A 20,834-nucleotide genomic window follows, 5' to 3' on the forward strand; every position below is an offset into this window, starting at 1 on the left:
AGCTTTCTGAGAAATTTCTTTGTATTCTGTGAAATCATCTCACAGAGTTACAGCTTTCCCCTCAAGAAGCCTTTCGCTAAGACAGTTCTTGTGGAATTGGCAAAGTGATATTTGGAAGCCCATAGAGGGCTATGGTGAAAAAGGAAATATCCTCAGATGAAATCTGGAAAGAAGCTTTCTGAGAAACTGCTTAGTGTTCTGTTAATTCATCTCACAGAGTTACATCTGAATTTCGTGGATCTCTTTGCTAGACTTATTTCTGTGGAATCTGAGAACAGATATTTCGGATCCCTTTGAAGACTATAGGGCCAAAGGAAATATCCTCCGATAACAAAGAGAAAGAAGCTTTATGAGAAACTTCTTTGTGTTCTGTGAAATCATCTCACAGAGTTACAGCTTTCCCCTCAAGAAGCCTTTCGCTAAGACAGTTCTTGTGGAATTGGCAAAGTGATATTTGGAAGCCCATAGAGGGCTATGGAGAAAAAGGAAATATCCTCAGATGAAATCTGGAAAGAAACTTTCTGAGAACCTGCTTAGTGTTCTGTTAATTCACCTCACAGAGTTACGTCTGCATTTCGTGGATCTCTTTGCTAGACTTATTTCTGTGGAATCTGAGAACAGATATTTCGGATCCCATTGAAGACTACAGGGCCAAAGGAAATATCCTCCGATAACAAAGAGAAAGAAGCTTACTGAGAAACTTCTTTGTGTTCTGTGAAATCATCTCACAGAGTAACAGCTTTCCCATCAAGAAGCCTTTTGCTAAGACAGTTCTTGTGGAATTGGCAAAGTGATATTTGGAAGCCCATAGAGGGCTATGGTGAAAAAGGAAATATCCTCAGATGAAATCTGGAAAGAAGCTTTCTGAGAAACTGCTTAGTGTTCTGTTAATTCATCTCACAGAGTTACATCTGTATTTCGTGGATCTCTTTGCTAGCCTTATTTCTGTGGAATCTGAGAACAGATATTTCAGATCCCATTGAAGACTATAGGGCCAAAGGAAATAATCTCCAATGACAAAGAGAAAGAAGCTTTCTGAGAAACTTCTTCCTGTTCTGTGAAATCATCTCACAGAGTTACAGCATTCCCCTCAAGAAGCCTTTCGCTAAGACAGTTCTTGTGGAATTGGCAAAGTGATATTTGGAAGCCCATAGAGGGCTATGGTGAAAAAGGAAATATCCTCAGATGAAATCTGGAAAGAAGCTTTCTGAGAAACTGCTTAGTGTTCTGTTAATTCATCTCACAGAGTTACATCTGTATTTCGTGGATCTCTTTGCTAGCCTTATTTCTTTGGAATCTGAGAACAGATATTTCGGATCCCATTGAAGACTATAGGGCCAAAGGAAATAATCTCCGATGACAAAGAGAAAGAAGCTTTCTGAGAAACTTCTTTGTGTTCTGTGAAATCATCTCACAGAGTTACAGCATTCCCCTCAAGAAGCCTTTCGCTAAGACAGTTCTTGTGGAATTGGCAAAGTGATATTTGGAAGCCCATAGAGGGCTATGGTGAAAAAGGAAATATCCTCAGATGAAATCTGGAAAGAAGCTTTCTGAGAAACTGCTGAGTGTTTTGTTAATTCATCTCACAGATTTACATCTGTATTTCGTGGATCTCTTTGCTAGCCTTATTTCTGTGGAATCTGAGAACAGATATTTCGGATCCCATTGAAGACTATAGTACCAAAGGAAATATCCTCCGATAACAAAGAGAAAGAACCTTTCTGAGAAACTCCTTTGTGTTCTGTGAAATCATCTCACAGAGTTACAGCTTTCCCCTCAAGAAGCCTTTCGCTAAGACAGTTCTTGTGGAATTGGCAAAGTGATATTTGGAAGCCCATAGAGGGCTATGGTGAAAAAGGAAATATCCTCAGATGAAATTAGGAAAGAAGCTTTCTGAGAAACTGCTTAGTGTTCTGTTAATTCATCTCACAGAGTTACATCTGTATTTCGTGGATCTCTTTGCTAGACTTATTTCTGTGGAATCTGAGAACAGATATTTCGGATCCCTTTGAAGACTATAGGGCCAAAGGAAATATTCTCCGATAACAAAGAGAAAGAAGCTTTCTGAGAAACTTCTTTGTGTTCTGTGAAATCATCTCACAGAGTTACAGCTTTCCCCTCAAGAAGCCTTTCGCTAAGACAGTTCTTGTGGAATTGGCAAAGTGATATTTGGAAGCCCATAGAGGGCTATGGTGAAAAAGGAAATATCCTCAGCTGAAATCTGGAAAGAAGCTTTCTGAGAAACTGCTTAGTGTTCTGTTAATTCATCTCACAGAGTTACATCTGTATTTCGTGGATCTCTTTGCTAGCCTTATTTCTGTGGAATCTGAGAACAGATATTTCGGATCCCATTGAAGACTATAGGGCCAAAGGAAATAATCTCCGATGACAAAGAGAAAGAAGCTTTCTGAGAAACTTCTTTGTGTTCTGTGAAATCATCTCACAGAGTTACAGCATTCCCCTCAAGAAGCCTTTCGCTAAGACAGTTCTTGTGGAATTGGCAAAGTGATATGTGGAAACCCATAGAGGGCTAGGGTGAAAAAGGAAATATCCTCAGAAGAAATCTGGAAGGAAGCTTTCTGAGAAACTGCTGAGTGTTCAGTTAATTCATCTCACCGAGTTACATCTGTATTTCGTGGATCTCTTTGCTAGCTTTATTTCTGTGGAATCTGAGAACAGATATTTCGGATCCCATTGAAGACTATAGGGCCAAAGGAAATATCCTCCGATAACAAAGAGAAAGAAGCTTTCTGAGAAACTTCTTTGTGTTCTGTGAAATCATCTCACAGAGTTACAGCTTTCCCCTCAAGAAGCCTTTCGCTAAGACAGTTCTTGTGGAATTGGCAAAGTGATATTTGGAAGCCCATAGAGGGCTATGGTGAAAAAGTAAATATCCTCAGATGAAATCTGGAAAGAAGCTTTCTGAGAACCTGCTTAGTGTTCTCTTAATTCATCTCACAGAGTTACGTCTGCATTTCGTGGATCTCTTTGCTAGACTTATTTCTGTGGAATCTGAGAACAGATATTTCGGATCCCATTGAAGACTATAGGGCCAAAGGAAATATCCTCCGATAACAAAGAGAAAGAAGCTTACTGAGAAACTTCTTTTCGTTCTGTGAAATCATCTCACAGCGTTACAGCTTTCCCCTCAAGAAGCCTTTCGCTAAGACAGTTCTTGTGGAATTGGCAAAGCGATATTTGGAAGCCCATAGAGGGCTATGGTGAAAAAGGAAATATCCTCAGATGAAATCTGGAAAGAAGCTTTCTGAGAAACTTCTCAGTGTTCTGTTAATTCATCTCACAGAGTTACATCTGTATTTCTTGGATCTCTTTGCTAGCCTTATTTCTGTGGAATCTGAGAACAGATATTTCGGATCCCATTGAAGACTATAGGACCAAAGGAAATATCCTCCGATAACAAAGAGAAAGAAGCTTTCTGAGAAACTTCTTTGTGTTCTGTGAAATCATCTCTCAGAGTTACAGCTTTCCCCTCAAAAAGCCTTTCGCTAAGACAGTTCTTGTGGAATTGGCAAAGTGATATTTGGAAGCCCATAGAGGGCTATGGAGAAAAAGGAAATATCCTCAGATGAAATCTGGAAAGAAGCTTTCTGAGAACCTGCTTAGTGTTCTGTTAATTCATCTCACAGAGTTACGTCTGCATTTCGTGGATCTCTTTGCTAGACTTATTTCTGTGGAATCTGAGAACAGATATTTCGGATCCCATTGAAGACTACAGGGCCAAAGGAAATATCCTCCGATAACAAAGAGAAAGAACCTTACTGAGAAACTTCTTTGTGTTCTGTGAAATCATCTCCCAGAGTAACAGCTTTCCCCTCAAGAAGCCTTTCGCTAAGACAGTTCTTGTGGAATTGGCAAAGTGATATTTGGAAGCCCATAGAGGGCTATGGTGAAAAAGGAAATATCCTCAGATGAAATCTGGAAAGAAGCTTTCTGAGAAACTGCTTAGTGTTCTGTTAATTCATCTCACAGAGTTACATCTGTATTTCGTGGATCTCTTTGCTAGCCTTATTTCTGTGGAATCTGAGAACAGATATTTCGGATCCCTTTGAAGACTATAGGGCCAAAGGAAATAATCTCCGATGACAAAGAGAAAGAAGCTTTCTGAGAAACTTCTTTGTGTTCTGTGAAATCATCTCACAGAGTTACAGCTTTCCCCTCAAGAAGCCTTTCGCTAAGACAGTTCTTGTGGAATTGGCAAAGTGATATTTGGAAGCCCATAGAGGGCTATGGTGAAAAAGGAAATATCCTCAGATGAAATCTGGAAAGCAGCTTTCTGAGAAACTGCTGAGTGTTCTGTTAATTCATCTCACAGAGTTACATCTGTATTTCGTGGATCTCTTTGCTAGCCTTATTTCTGTGGAATCTGAGAACAGATATTTCGGATCCCATTGAAGACTATAGGGCCAAAGGAAATATCCTCCGATAACAAAGAGAAAGAAGCTTTCTGAGAAACTTCTTTGGGTTCTGTGAAATCATCTCACAGAATTACAGCTTTCCCCTCAAGAAGCCTTTCGCAAAGACAGTTCTTGTGGAATTGGCAAAGTGATATTTGGAAGCCCTTAGAGGGCTATGGTGAAAAAGGAAATATCCTCAGATGAAATCTGGAAAGAAGCTTTCTGAGAAACTGCTTAGTGTTCTGTGAAATCATCTCACAGAGTTACAGCTTTCCCCTCAAGAAGCCTTTCGCTAAGACAGTTCTTGTGGAATTGGCAAAGTGATATTTGGAAGCCCATAGAGGGCTATGGTGAAAAAGGAAATATCCTCAGATGAAATTTGGGAAGCTTTCTGAGAAACTGCTTAGTGTTCTGTTAATTCATCTCACAGAGTTACATCTGTATTTCGTGGATCTCTTTGCTAGACTTATTTCTGTGGAATCTGAGAACAGATATTTCGGATCCCTTTGAAGACTATAGGGGCAAAGGAAATATCCTCCGATAACAAAGAGAAAGAAGCTTTCTGAGAAACTTCTTTGTGTTCTGTGAAATCATCTCACAGAGTTACAGCTTTCCCCTCAAGAAGCCTTTCGCTAAGACAGTTCTTGTGGAATTGGCAAAGTGATATTTGGAAGCCCATAGAGGGCTATGGTGAAAAAGGAAATATCCTCAGCTGAAATCTGGAAAGAAGCTTTCTGAGAAACTGCTTAGTGTTCTGTTAATTCATCTCACAGAGTTACATCTGTATTTCGTGGATCTCTTTGCTAGCCTTATTTCTGTGGAATCTGAGAAGAGATATTTCGGATCCCATTGAAGACTATAGGGCCAAAGGAAATAATCTCCGATGACAAAGAGAAAGAAGCTTTCTGAGAAACTTCTTTGTGTTCTGTGAAATCATCTCACAGAGTTACAGCATTCCCCTCAAGAAGACTTTCGCTAAGACAGTTCTTGTGGAATTGGCAAAGTGATATGTGGAAGCCCATAGAGGGCTAGGGTGAAAAAGGAAATATCCTCAGAAGAAATCTGGAAGGAAGCTTTCTGAGAAACTGCTGAGTGTTCTGTTAATTCATCTCACCGAGTTACATCTGTATTTCGTGGATCTCTTTGCTAGCTTTATTTTTGTGGAATCTGAGAACAGATATTTCGGATCCCATTGAAGACTATAGGGCCAAAGGAAATATCCTCCGATAACAAAGAGAAAGAAGCTTTCTGCGAAACTTCTTTGTGTTCTGTGAAATCATCTCACAGCGTTACAGCTTTCCCCTCAAGAAGCCTTTCGCTAAGACAGTTCTTGTGGAATTGGCAAAGTGATATTTGGAAGCCCATAGAGGGCTATGGTGAAAAAGGAAATATCCTCAGATGAAATCTGGAAAGAAGCTTTCTGAGAAACTGCTTAGTGTTCTGTTAATTCATCTCACAGAGTTACGTCTGCATTTCGTGGATCTCTTTAGTAGACTTATTTCTGTGGAATCTGAGAACAGATATTTCGGATCCCATTGAAGACTATAGAGCCAAAGGAAATATCCTCCGATAACAAAGAGAAAGAAGCTTACTGAGAAACTTCTTTGTGTTCTGTGAAATCATCTCACAGAGTTACAGCTTTCCCCTCAAGAAGCCTTTCGCTAAGACAGTTCTTGTGGAATTGGCAAAGCGATATTTGGAAGCCCATAGAGGGCTATGGTGAAAAAGGAAATATCCTCAGATGAAATCTGGAAAGAAGCTTTCTGAGAAACTGCTTTGTGTTCTGTTAATTCATCTCACAGAGTTACATCTGTATTTCGTGGATCTCTTTGCTAGCCTTGTTTCTGTGGAATCTGAGAACAGATATTTCGGATCCCATTGAAGACTATAGGACCAAAGGAAATATCCTCCGATAACAAAGAGAAAGAAGCTTTCTGAGAAACTTCTTTGTGTTCTGTGAAATCATCTCACAGAGTTACAGCTTTCCCCTCAAGAAGCCTTTCGCTAAGACAGTTCTTGTGGAATTGGCAAAGTGATATTTGGAAGCCCATAGAGGGCTATGGTGAAAAAGGAAATATCCTCAGATGAAATCTGGAAAGAAGCTTTCTGAGAAACTGCTGAGTGTTCTGTTAATTCATCTCACAGAGTTACATCTGTATTTCGTGGATCTCTTTGCTAGCCTTATTTCTTTGGAATCTGAGAACAGATATTTCGGATCCCATTGAAGATTATAGGGCCAAAGGAAATAATCTCCGATGACAAAGAGAAAGAAGCTTTCTGAGAAACTTCTTTGTGTTCTGTGAAATCATCTCACAGAGTTACAGCATTCCCCTCAAGAAGCCTTTCGCTAAGACAGTTCTTGTGGAATTGGCAAAGTGATATTTGGAAGCCCATAGAGGGCTATGGTGAAAAAGGAAATATCCTCAGATGAAATCTGGAATGCAGCTTTCTGAGAAACTGCTGAGTGTTCTGTTAATTCATCTCACAGAGTTACATCTGTATTTCGTGGATCTCTTTACTAGCCTTATTTCTGTGGAATCTGAGAACAGATATTTCGGATCCCATTGAAGACTATAGGGCCAAAGGAAATATCCTCCGATAATAAAGAGAAAGAAGCTTTCTGAGAAACTTCTTTGTGTTCTGTGAAATCATCTCACAGAGTTACAGCTTTCCCCTCAAGAAGCCTTTCGCAAAGACAGTTCTTGTGGAATTGGCAAAGTGATATTTGGAAGCCCTTAGAGGGCTATGGTGAAAAAGGAAATATCCTCAGATGAAATCTGGAAAGAAGCTTTCTCAGAAACTGCTTAGTGTTCTGTGAAATCATCTCACAGAGTTACAGCTTTCCCCTCAGGAAGCCTTTCGCTAAGACAGTTCTTGTGGAATTGGCAAAGTGATATTTGGAAGCCCATAGAGGGCTATGGTGAAAAAGGAAATATCCTCACTTGGAATCTGGAAAGAAGCTTTCTGAGAAACTGCTGAGTGTTCTGTTAATTCATCTCACAGAGTTACATCTGTATTTCGTGGATCTCTTTGCTAGCCTTATTTCTGTGGAATCTGAGAACAGATATTTCGGATCCCATTGAAGACTATAGGGCCAAAGGAAATAATCTCCGATGACAAAGAGAAAGAAGCTTTCTGAGAAACTTCTTTGTGTTCTGTGAAATCATCTCACAGAGTTACAGCATTCCCCTCAAGAAGACTTTCGCTAAGACAGTTCTTGTGGAATTGGCAAAGTGATATTTGGAAGCCCTTAGAGGGCTATGGTGAAAAAGGAAATATCCTCAGATGAAATCTGGAAAGAAGCTTTCTGAGAAACTGCTTAGTGTTCTGTTAATTCATCTCACAGAGTTACATCTGTATTTCGTGGATCTCTTTGCTAGCCTTATTTCTGTGGAATCTGAGAACAGATATTTCGGATCCCATTGAAGACTATAGGGCCAAAGGAAATAATCTCCGATAACAAAGAGAAAGAAGCTTTCTGAGAAACTTCTTTGTGTTCTGTGAAATCATCTCACAGAGTTACAGCATTCCCCTCAAGAAGCCTTTCGCTAAGACAGTTCTTGTGGAATTGGCAAAGTGATATTTGGAAGCCCATAGAGGGCTATGGTGAAAAAGGAAATATCCTCAGATGAAATCTGGAAGGAAGCTTTCTGAGAAACTGCTGAGTGTTCTGTTAATTCATCTCACAGAGTTACATCTGTATTTCGTGGATCTCTTTGCTAGCTTTATTTCTGTGGAATATGAGAACAGATATTTCGGATCCCATTGAAGACTACAGGGCCAAAGGAAATATCCTCCGATAACAAAGAGAAAGAAGCTTTCTGAGAAACTTCTTTGTGTTCTGTGAAATCATCTCACAGAGTTACAGCTTTCCCCTCAAGAAGCCTTTCGCTAAGACAGTTCTTGTGGAATTGGCAAAGCGATATTTGGAAGCCCATAGAGGGCTATGGTGAAAAAGGAAATATCCTCAGATGAAATCTGGAAAGAAGCTTTCTGAGAAACTGCTTTGTGTTCTGTTAATTCATCTCACAGAGTTACATCTGTATTTCGTGGATCTCTTTGCTAGCCTTGTTTCTGTGGAATCTGAGAACAGATATTTCGGATCCCATTGAAGACTATAGGACCAAAGGAAATATCCTCCGATAACAAAGAGAAAGAAGCTTTCTGAGAAACTTCTTTGTGTTCTGTGAAATCATCTCACAGAGTTACAGCTTTCCCCTCAAGAAGCCTTTCGCTAAGACAGTTCTTGTGGAATTGGCAAAGTGATATTTGGAAGCCCATAGAGGGCTATGGTGAAAAAGGAAATATCCTCAGATGAAATCTGGAAAGAAGCTTTCTGAGAAACTGCTGAGTGTTCTGTTAATTCATCTCACAGAGTTACATCTGTATTTCGTGGATCTCTTTGCTAGCCTTATTTCTTTGGAATCTGAGAACAGATATTTCGGATCCCATTGAAGACTATAGGGCCAAAGGAAATAATCTCCGATGACAAAGAGAAAGAAGCTTTCTGAGAAACTTCTTTGTGTTCTGTGAAATCATCTCACAGAGTTACAGCATTCCCCTCAAGAAGCCTTTCGCTAAGACAGTTCTTGTGGAATTGGCAAAGTGATATTTGGAAGCCCATAGAGGGCTATGGTGAAAAACGAAATATCCTCAGATGAAATCTGGAATGCAGCTTTCTGAGAAACTGCTGAGTGTTCTGTTAATTCATCTCACAGAGTTACATCTGTATTTCGTGGATCTCTTTACTAGCCTTATTTCTGTGGAATCTGAGAACAGATATTTCGGATCCCATTGAAGACTATAGGGCCAAAGGAAATATCCTCCGATAATAAAGAGAAAGAAGCTTTCTGAGAAACTTCTTTGTGTTCTGTGAAATCATCTCACAGAGTTACAGCTTTCCCCTCAAGAAGCCTTTCGCAAAGACAGTTCTTGTGGAATTGGCAAAGTGATATTTGGAAGCCCTTAGAGGGCTATGGTGAAAAAGGAAATATCCTCAGATGAAATCTGGAAAGAAGCTTTCTCAGAAACTGCTTAGTGTTCTGTGAAATCATCTCACAGAGTTACAGCTTTCCCCTCAGGAAGCCTTTCGCTAAGACAGTTCTTGTGGAATTGGCAAAGTGATATTTGGAAGCCCATAGAGGGCTATGGTGAAAAAGGAAATATCCTCACTTGGAATCTGGAAAGAAGCTTTCTGAGAAACTGCTGAGTGTTCTGTTAATTCATCTCACAGAGTTACATCTGTATTTCGTGGATCTCTTTGCTAGCCTTATTTCTGTGGAATCTGAGAACAGATATTTCGGATCCCATTGAAGACTATAGGGCCAAAGGAAATAATCTCCGATGACAAAGAGAAAGAAGCTTTCTGAGAAACTTCTTTGTGTTCTGTGAAATCATCTCACAGAGTTACAGCATTCCCCTCAAGAAGACTTTCGCTAAGACAGTTCTTGTGGAATTGGCAAAGTGATATTTGGAAGCCCATAGAGGGCTATGGTGAAAAAGGAAATATCCTCAGATGAAATCTGGAAAGAAGCTTTCTGAGAAACTGCTTAGTGTTCTGTTAATTCATCTCACAGAGTTACATCTGTATTTCGTGGATCTCTTTGCTAGCCTTATTTCTGTGGAATCTGAGAACAGATATTTCGGATCCCATTGAAGACTATAGGGCCAAAGGAAATAATCTCCGATAACAAAGAGAAAGAAGCTTTCTGAGAAACTTCTTTGTGTTCTGTGAAATCATCTCACAGAGTTACAGCATTCCCCTCAAGAAGCCTTTCGCTAAGACAGTTCTTGTGGAATTGGCAAAGTGATATTTGGAAGCCCATAGAGGGCTATGGTGAAAAAGGAAATATCCTCAGATGAAATCTGGAAGGAAGCTTTCTGAGAAACTGCTGAGTGTTCTGTTAATTCATCTCACAGAGTTACATCTGTATTTCGTGGATCTCTTTGCTAGCTTTATTTCTGTGGAATATGAGAACAGATATTTCGGATCCCATTGAAGACTACAGGGCCAAAGGAAATATCCTCCGATAACAAAGAGAAAGAAGCTTTCTGAGAAACTTCTTTGTGTTCTGTGAAATCATCTCACAGAGTTACAGCTTTCCCCTCAAGAAGCCTTTCGCTAAGACAGTTCTTGTGGAATGGCAAAGTGATATTTGGAAGCCCATAGAGGGCTATGTTGAAAAAGGAAATATCCTCAGATGAAATCTGGAAAGAAGCTTTCTGAGAAACTGCTGAGTGTTCTGTTAATTCATCTCACAGAGTTACATCTGTATTTCGTGGATCTCTTTGCTAGCCTTATTTCTGTGGAATCTGAGAACAGATATTTCGGATCCCTTTGAAGACTATAGGGCCAAAGGAAATATCCTCCGATAACAAAGAGAAAGAAGCATTATGAGAAACTTCTTTGTGTTCTGTGAAATCATCTCACAGAGTTACAGCTTTCCCCTCAAGAAGCCTTTCGCTAAGACAGTTCTTGTGGAATTGGCAAAGTGATATTTGGAAGCCCATAGAGGGCTATGGAGAAAAAGGAAATATCCTCAGATGAAATCTGGAAAGAAACTTTCTGAGAACCTGCTTAGTGTTCTGTTAATTCACCTCACAGAGTTACGTCTGCATTTCGTGGATCTCTTTGCTAGACTTATTTCTGTGGAATCTGAGAACAGATATTTCGGATCCCATTGAAGACTACAGGGCCAAAGGAAATATCCTCCGATAACAAAGAGAAAGAAGCTTACTGAGAAACTTCTTTGTGTTCTGTGAAATCATCTCACAGAGTAACAGCTTTCCCATCAAGAAGCCTTTTGCTAAGACAGTTCTTGTGGAATTGGCAAAGTGATATTTGGAAGCCCATAGAGGGCTATGGTGAAAAAGGAAATATCCTCAGATGAAATCTGGAAAGAAGCTTTCTGAGAAACTGCTTAGTGTTCTGTTAATTCATCTCACAGAGTTACATCTGTATTTCGTGGATCTCTTTGCTAGCCTTATTTCTGTGGAATCTGAGAACAGATATTTCGGATCCCATTGAAGACTATAGGGCCAAAGGAAATAATCTCCAATGACAAAGAGAAAGAAGCTTTCTGAGAAACTTCTTTCTGTTCTGTGAAATCATCTCACAGAGTTACAGCATTCCCCTCAAGAAGCCTTTCGCTAAGACAGTTCTTGTGGAATTGGCAAAGTGATATTTGGAAGCCCATAGAGGGCTATGGTGAAAAAGGAAATATCCTCAGATGAAATCTGGAAAGAAGCTTTCTGAGAAACTGCTTAGTGTTCTGTTAATTCATCTCACAGAGTTACATCTGTATTTCGTGGATCTCTTTGCTAGCCTTATTTCTTTGGAATCTGAGAACAGATATTTCGGATCCCATTGAAGACTATAGGGCCAAAGGAAATAATCTCCGATGACAAAGAGAAAGAAGCTTTCTGAGAAACTTCTTTGTGTTCTGTGAAATCATCTCACAGAGTTACAGCATTCCCCTCAAGAAGCCTTTCGCTAAGACAGTTCTTGTGGAATTGGCAAAGTGATATTTGGAAGCCCATAGAGGGCTATGGTGAAAAAGGAAATATCCTCAGATGAAATCTGGAAAGAAGCTTTCTGAGAAACTGCTGAGTGTTTTGTTAATTCATCTCACAGATTTACATCTGTATTTCGTGGATCTCTTTGCTAGCCTTATTTCTGTGGAATCTGAGAACAGATATTTCGGATCCCATTGAAGACTATAGTACCAAAGGAAATATCCTCCGATAACAAAGAGAAAGAACCTTTCTGAGAAACTCCTTTGTGTTCTGTGAAATCATCTCACAGAGTTACAGCTTTCCCCTCAAGAAGCCTTTCGCTAAGACAGTTCTTGTGGAATTGGCAAAGTGATATTTGGAAGCCCATAGAGGGCTATGGTGAAAAAGGAAATATCCTCAGATGAAATTAGGAAAGAAGCTTTCTGAGAAACTGCTTAGTGTTCTGTTAATTCATCTCACAGAGTTACATCTGTATTTCGTGGATCTCTTTGCTAGACTTATTTCTGTGGAATCTGAGAACAGATATTTCGGATCCCTTTGAAGACTATAGGGCCAAAGGAAATATTCTCCGATAACAAAGAGAAAGAAGCTTTCTGAGAAACTTCTTTGTGTTCTGTGAAATCATCTCACAGAGTTACAGCTTTCCCCTCAAGAAGCCTTTCGCTAAGACAGTTCTTGTGGAATTGGCAAAGTGATATTTGGAAGCCCATAGAGGGCTATGGTGAAAAAGGAAATATCCTCAGCTGAAATCTGGAAAGAAGCTTTCTGAGAAACTGCTTAGTGTTCTGTTAATTCATCTCACAGAGTTACATCTGTATTTCGTGGATCTCTTTGCTAGCCTTATTTCTGTGGAATCTGAGAACAGATATTTCGGATCCCATTGAAGACTATAGGGCCAAAGGAAATAATCTCCGATGACAAAGAGAAAGAAGCTTTCTGAGAAACTTCTTAGTGTTCTGTGAAATCATCTCACAGAGTTACAGCATTCCCCTCAAGAAGCCTTTCGCTAAGACAGTTCTTGTGGAATTGGCAAAGTGATATGTGGAAACCCATAGAGGGCTAGGGTGTAAAAGGAAATATCCTCAGAAGAAATCTGGAAGGAAGCTTTCTGAGAAACTGCTGAGTGTTCAGTTAATTCATCTCACCGAGTTACATCTGTATTTCTTGGATCTCTTTGCTAGCTTTATTTCTGTGGAATCTGAGAACAGATATTTCGGATCCCATTGAAGACTATAGGGCCAAAGGAAATATCCTCCGATAACAAAGAGAAAGAAGCTTTCTGAGAAACTTCTTTGTGTTCTGTGAAATCATCTCACAGAGTTACAGCTTTCCCCTCAAGAAGCCTTTCGCTAAGACAGTTCTTGTGGAATTGGCAAAGTGATATTTGGAAGCCCATAGAGGGCTATGGTGAAAAAGTAAATATCCTCAGATGAAATCTGGAAAGAAGCTTTCTGAGAACCTGCTTAGTGTTCTCTTAATTCATCTCACAGAGTTACGTCTGCATTTCGTGGATCTCTTTGCTAGACTTATTTCTGTGGAATCTGAGAACAGATATTTCGGATCCCATTGAAGACTATAGGGCCAAAGGAAATATCCTCCGATAACAAAGAGAAAGAAGCTTACTGAGAAACTTCTTTTCGTTCTGTGAAATCATCTCACAGCGTTACAGCTTTCCCCTCAAGAAGCCTTTCGCTAAGACAGTTCTTGTGGAATTGGCAAAGCGATATTTGGAAGCCCATAGAGGGCTATGGTGAAAAAGGAAATATCCTCAGATGAAATCTGGAAAGAAGCTTTCTGAGAAACTTCTCAGTGTTCTGTTAATTCATCTCACAGAGTTACATCTGTATTTCGTGGATCTCTTTGCTAGCCTTATTTCTGTGGAATCTGAGAACAGATATTTCGGATCCCATTGAAGACTATATTACCAAAGGAAATATCCTCCGATAACAAAGAGAAAGAAGCTTTCTGAGAAACTTCTTTGTGTTCTGTGAAATCATCTCTCAGAGTTACAGCTTTCCCCTCAAAAAGCCTTTCGCTAAGACAGTTCTTGTGGAATTGGCAAAGTGATATTTGGAAGCCCATAGAGGGCTATGGAGAAAAAGGAAATATCCTCAGATGAAATCTGGAAAGAAGCTTTCTGAGAACCTGCTTAGTGTTCTGTTAATTCATCTCACAGAGTTACGTCTGCATTTCGTGGATCTCTTTGCTAGACTTATTTCTGTGGAATCTGAGAACAGATATTTCGGATCCCATTGAAGACTACAGGGCCAAAGGAAATATCCTCCGATAACAAAGAGAAAGAACCTTACTGAGAAACTTCTTTGTGTTCTGTGAAATCATCTCCCAGAGTAACAGCTTTCCCCTCAAGAAGCCTTTCGCTAAGACAATTCTTGTGGAATTGGCAAAGTGATATTTGGAAGCCCATAGAGGGCTATGGTGAAAAAGGAAATATCCTCAGATGAAATCTGGAAAGAAGCTTTCTGAGAAACTGCTTAGTGTTCTGTTAATTCATCTCACAGAGTTACATCTGTATTTCGTGGATCTCTTTGCTAGCCTTATTTCTGTGGAATCTGAGAACAGATATTTCGGATCCCTTTGAAGACTATAGGGCCAAAGGAAATAATCTCCGATGACAAAGAGAAAGAAGCTTTCTGAGAAACTTCTTTGTGTTCTGTGAAATCATCTCACAGAGTTACAGCTTTCCCCTCAAGAAGCCTTTCGCTAAGACAGTTCTTGTGGAATTGGCAAAGTGATATTTGGAAGCCCATAGAGGGCTATGGTGAAAAAGGAAATATCCTCAGATGAAATCTGGAAAGCAGCTTTCTGAGAAACTGCTGAGTGTTCTGTTAATTCATCTCACAGAGTTACATCTGTATTTCGTGGATCTCTTTGCTAGCCTTATTTCTGTGGAATCTGAGAACAGATATTTCGGATCCCATTGAAGACTATAGGGCCAAAGGAAATATCCTCCGATAACAAAGAGAAAGAAGCTTTCTGAGAAACTTCTTTGGGTTCTGTGAAATCATCTCACAGAATTACAGCTTTCCCCTCAAGAAGCCTTTCGCAAAGACAGTTCTTGTGGAATTGGCAAAGTGATATTTGGAAGCCCTTAGAGGGCTATGGTGAAAAAGGAAATATCCTCAGATGAAATCTGGAAAGAAGCTTTCTGAGAAACTGCTTAGTGTTCTGTGAAATCATCTCACAGAGTTACAGCTTTCCCCTCAAGAAGCCTTTCGCTAAGACAGTTCTTGTGGAATTGGCAAAGTGATATTTGGAAGCCCATAGAGGGCTATGGTGAAAAAGGAAATATCCTCAGATGAAATTTGGGAAGCTTTCTGAGAAACTGCTTAGTGTTCTGTTAATTCATCTCACAGAGTTACATCTGTATTTCGTGGATCTCTTTGCTAGACTTATTTCTGTGGAATCTGAGAACAGATATTTCGGATCCCTTTGAAGACTATAGGGGCAAAGGAAATATCCTCCGATAACAAAGAGAAAGAAGCTTTCTGAGAAACTTCTTTGTGTTCTGTGAAATCATCTCACAGAGTTACAGCTTTCCCCTCAAGAAGCCTTTCGCTAAGACAGTTCTTGTGGAATTGGCAAAGTGATATTTGGAAGCCCATAGAGGGCTATGGTGAAAAAGGAAATATCCTCAGCTGAAATCTGGAAAGAAGCTTTCTGAGAAACTGCTTAGTGTTCTGTTAATTCATCTCACAGAGTTACATCTGTATTTCGTGGATCTCTTTGCTAGCCTTATTTCTGTGGAATCTGAGAAGAGATATTTCGGATCCCATTGAAGACTATAGGGCCAAAGGAAATAATCTCCGATGACAAAGAGAAAGAAGCTTTCTGAGAAACTTCTTTGTGTTCTGTGAAATCATCTCACAGAGTTACAGCATTCCCCTCAAGAAGACTTTCGCTAAGACAGTTCTTGTGGAATTGGCAAAGTGATATGTGGAAGCCCATAGAGGGCTAGGGTGAAAAAGGAAATATCCTCAGAAGAAATCTGGAAGGAAGCTTTCTGAGAAACTGCTGAGTGTTCTGTTAATTCATCTCACCGAGTTACATCTGTATTTCGTGGATCTCTTTGCTAGCTTTATTTTTGTGGAATCTGAGAACAGATATTTCGGATCCCATTGAAGACTATAGGGCCAAAGGAAATATCCTCCGATAACAAAGAGAAAGAAGGTTTCTGCGAAACTTCTTTGTGTTCTGTGAAATCATCTCACAGCGTTACAGCTTTCCCCTCAAGAAGCCTTTCGCTAAGACAGTTCTTGTGGAATTGGCAAAGTGATATTTGGAAGCCCATAGAGGGCTATGGTGAAAAAGGAAATATCCTCAGATGAAATCTGGAAAGAAGCTTTCTGAGAAACTGCTTAGTGTTCTGTTAATTCATCTCACAGAGTTACGTCTGCATTTCGTGGATCTCTTTACTAGACTTATTTCTGTGGAATCTGAGAACAGATATTTCGGATCCCATTGAAGACTATAGAGCCAAAGGAAATATCCTCCGATAACAAAGAGAAAGAAGCTTACTGAGAAACTTCTTTGTGTTCTGTGAAATCATCTCACAGAGTTACAGCTTTCCCCTCAAGAAGCCTTTCGCTAAGACAGTTCTTGTGGAATTGGCAAAGCGATATTTGGAAGCCCATAGAGGGCTATGGTGAAAAAGGAAATATCCTCAGATGAAATCTGGAAAGAAGCTTTCTGAGAAACTGCTTTGTGTTCTGTTAATTCATCTCACAGAGTTACATCTGTATTTCGTGGATCTCTTTGCTAGCCTTGTTTCTGTGGAATCTGAGAACAGATATTTCGGATCCCATTGAAGACTATAGGACCAAAGGAAATATCCTCCGATAACAAAGAGAAAGAAGCTTTCTGAGAAACTTCTTTGTGTTCTGTGAAATCATCTCACAGAGTTACAGCTTTCCCCTCAAGAAGCCTTTCGCTAAGACAGTTCTTGTGGAATTGGCAAAGTGATATTTGGAAGCCCATAGAGGGCTATGGTGAAAAAGGAAATATCCTCAGATGAAATCTGGAAAGAAGCTTTCTGAGAAACTGCTGAGTGTTCTGTTAATTCATCTCACAGAGTTACATCTGTATTTCGTGGATCTCTTTGCTAGCCTTATTTCTTTGGAATCTGAGAACAGATATTTCGGATCCCATTGAAGACTATAGGGCCAAAGGAAATAATCTCCGATGACAAAGAGAAAGAAGCTTTCTGAGAAACTTCTTTGTGTTCTGTGAAATCATCTCACAGAGTTACAGCATTCCCCTCAAGAAGCCTTTCGCTAAGACAGTTCTTGTGGAATTGGCAAAGTGATATTTGGAAGCCCATAGAGGGCTATGGTGAAAAAGGAAATATCCTCAGATGAAATCTGGAATGCAGCTTTCTGAGAAACTGCTGAGTGTTCTGTTAATTCATCTCACAGAGTTACATCTGTATTTCGTGGATCTCTTTACTAGCCTTATTTCTGTGGAATCTGAGAACAGATATTTCGGATCCCATTGAAGACTATAGGGCCAAAGGAAATATCCTCCGATAATAAAGAGAAAGAAGCTTTCTGAGAACCTTCTTTGTGTTCTGTGAAATCATCTCACAGAGTTACAGCTTTCCCCTCAAGAAGCCTTTCGCAAAGACAGTTCTTGTGGAATTGGCAAAGTGATATTTGGAAGCCCTTAGAGGGCTATGGTGAAAAAGGAAATATCCTCAGATGAAATCTGGAAAGAAGCTTTCTCAGAAACTGCTTAGTGTTCTGTGAAATCATCTCACAGAGTTACAGCTTTCCCCTCAGGAAGCCTTTCGCTAAGACAGTTCTTGTGGAATTGGCAAAGTGATATTTGGAAGCCCATAGAGGGCTATGGTGAAAAAGGAAATATCCTCACTTGGAATCTGGAAAGAAGCTTTCTGAGAAACTGCTGAGTGTTCTGTTAATTCATCTCACAGAGTTACATCTGTATTTCGTGGATCTCTTTGCTAGCCTTATTTCTGTGGAATCTGAGAACAGATATTTCGGATCCCATTGAAGACTATAGGGCCAAAGGAAATAATCTCCGATGACAAAGAGAAAGAAGCTTTCTGAGAAACTTCTTTGTGTTCTGTGAAATCATCTCACAGAGTTACAGCATTCCCCTCAAGAAGACTTTCGCTAAGACAGTTCTTGTGGAATTGGCAAAGTGATATTTGGAAGCCCATAGAGGGCTATGGTGAAAAAGGAAATATCCTCAGATGAAATCTGGAAAGAAGCTTTCTGAGAAACTGCTTAGTGTTCTGTTAATTCATCTCACAGAGTTACATCTGTATTTCGTGGATCTCTTTGCTAGCCTTATTTCTGTGGAATCTGAGAACAGATATTTCGGATCCCATTGAAGACTATAGGGCCAAAGGAAATAATCTCCGATAACAAAGAGAAAGAAGCTTTCTGAGAAACTTCTTTGTGTTCTGTGAAATCATCTCACAGAGTTACAGCATTCCCCTCAAGAAGCCTTTCGCTAAGACAGTTCTTGTGGAATTGGCAAAGTGATATTTGGAAGCCCATAGAGGGCTATGGTGAAAAAGGAAATATCCTCAGATGAAATCTGGAAGGAAGCTTTCTGAGAAACTGCTGAGTGTTCTGTTAATTCATCTCACAGAGTTACATCTGTATTTCGTGGATCTCTTTGCTAGCTTTATTTCTGTGGAATATGAGAACAGATATTTCGGATCCCATTGAAGACTACAGGGCCAAAGGAAATATCCTCCGATAACAAAGAGAAAGAAGCTTTCTGAGAAACTTCTTTGTGTTCTGTGAAATCATCTCACAGAGTTACAGCTTTCCCCTCAAGAAGCCTTTCGCTAAGACAGTTCTTGTGGAATTGGCAAAGCGATATTTGGAAGCCCATAGAGGGCTATGGTGAAAAAGGAAATATCCTCAGATGAAATCTGGAAAGAAGCTTTCTGAGAAACTGCTTTGTGTTCTGTTAATTCATCTCACAGAGTTACATCTGTATTTCGTGGATCTCTTTGCTAGCCTTGTTTCTGTGGAATCTGAGAACAGATATTTCGGATCCCATTGAAGACTATAGGACCAAAGGAAATATCCTCCGATAACAAAGAGAAAGAAGCTTTCTGAGAAACTTCTTTGTGTTCTGTGAAATCATCTCACAGAGTTACAGCTTTCCCCTCAAGAAGCCTTTCGCTAAGACAGTTCTTGTGGAATTGGCAAAGTGATATTTGGAAGCCCATAGAGGGCTATGGTGAAAAAGGAAATATCCTCAGATGAAATCTGGAAAGAAGCTTTCTGAGAAACTGCTGAGTGTTCTGTTAATTCATCTCACAGAGTTACATCTGTATTTCGTGGATCTCTTTGCTAGCCTTATTTCTTTGGAATCTGAGAACAGATATTTCGGATCCCATTGAAGACTATAGGGCCAAAGGAAATAATCTCCGATGACAAAGAGAAAGAAGCTTTCTGAGAAACTTCTTTGTGTTCTGTGAAATCATCTCACAGAGTTACAGCATTCCCCTCAAGAAGCCTTTCGCTAAGACAGTTCTTGTGGAATTGGCAAAGTGATATTTGGAAGCCCATAGAGGGCTATGGTGAAAAAGGAAATATCCTCAGATGAAATCTGGAATGCAGCTTTCTGAGAAACTGCTGAGTGTTCTGTTAATTCATCTCACAGAGTTACATCTGTATTTCGTGGATCTCTTTACTAGCCTTATTTCTGTGGAATCTGAGAACAGATATTTCGGATCCCATTGAAGACTATAGGGCCAAAGGAAATATCCTCCGATAATAAAGAGAAAGAAGCTTTCTGAGAAACTTCTTTGTGTTCTGTGAAATCATCTCACAGAGTTACAGCTTTCCCCTCAAGAAGCCTTTCGCAAAGACAGTTCTTGTGGAATTGGCAAAGTGATATTTGGAAGCCCTTAGAGGGCTATGGTGAAAAAGGAAATATCCTCAGATGAAATCTGGAAAGAAGCTTTCTCAGAAACTGCTTAGTGTTCTGTGAAATCATCTCACAGAGTTACAGCTTTCCCCTCAGGAAGCCTTTCGCTAAGACAGTTCTTGTGGAATTGGCAAAGTGATATTTGGAAGCCCATAGAGGGCTATGGTGAAAAAGGAAATATCCTCACTTGGAATCTGGAAAGAAGCTTTCTGAGAAACTGCTGAGTGTTCTGTTAATTCATCTCACAGAGTTACATCTGTATTTCGTGGATCTCTTTGCTAGCCTTATTTCTGTGGAATCTGAGAACAGATATTTCGGATCCCATTGAAGACTATAGGGCCAAAGGAAATAATCTCCGATGACAAAGAGAAAGAAGCTTTCTGAGAAACTTCTTTGTGTTCTGTGAAATCATCTCACAGAGTTACAGCATTCCCCTCAAGAAGACTTTCGCTAAGACAGTTCTTGTGGAATTGGCAAAGTGATATTTGGAAGCCCATAGAGGGCTATGGTGAAAAAGGAAATATCCTCAGATGAAATCTGGAAAGAAGCTTTCTGAGAAACTGCTTAGTGTTCTGTTAATTCATCTCACAGAGTTACATCTGTATTTCGTGGATCTCTTTGCTAGCCTTATTTCTGTGGAATCTGAGAACAGATATTTCGGATCCCATTGAAGACTATAGGGCCAAAGGAAATAATCTCCGATAACAAAGAGAAAGAAGCTTTCTGAGAAACTTCTTTGTGTTCTGTGAAATCATCTCACAGAGTTACAGCATTCCCCTCAAGAAGCCTTTCGCTAAGACAGTTCTTGTGGAATTGGCAAAGTGATATTTGGAAGCCCATAGAGGGCTATGGTGAAAAAGGAAATATCCTCAGATGAAATCTGGAAGGAAGCTTTCTGAGAAACTGCTGAGTGTTCTGTTAATTCATCTCACAGAGTTACATCTGTATTTCGTGGATCTCTTTGCTAGCTTTATT

The sequence above is a fragment of the Macaca mulatta genome, chromosome 15 (genome assembly GCF_049350105.2).
Source record: "Macaca mulatta isolate MMU2019108-1 chromosome 15, T2T-MMU8v2.0, whole genome shotgun sequence".
NCBI lineage: Eukaryota > Metazoa > Chordata > Mammalia > Primates > Cercopithecidae > Macaca > Macaca mulatta.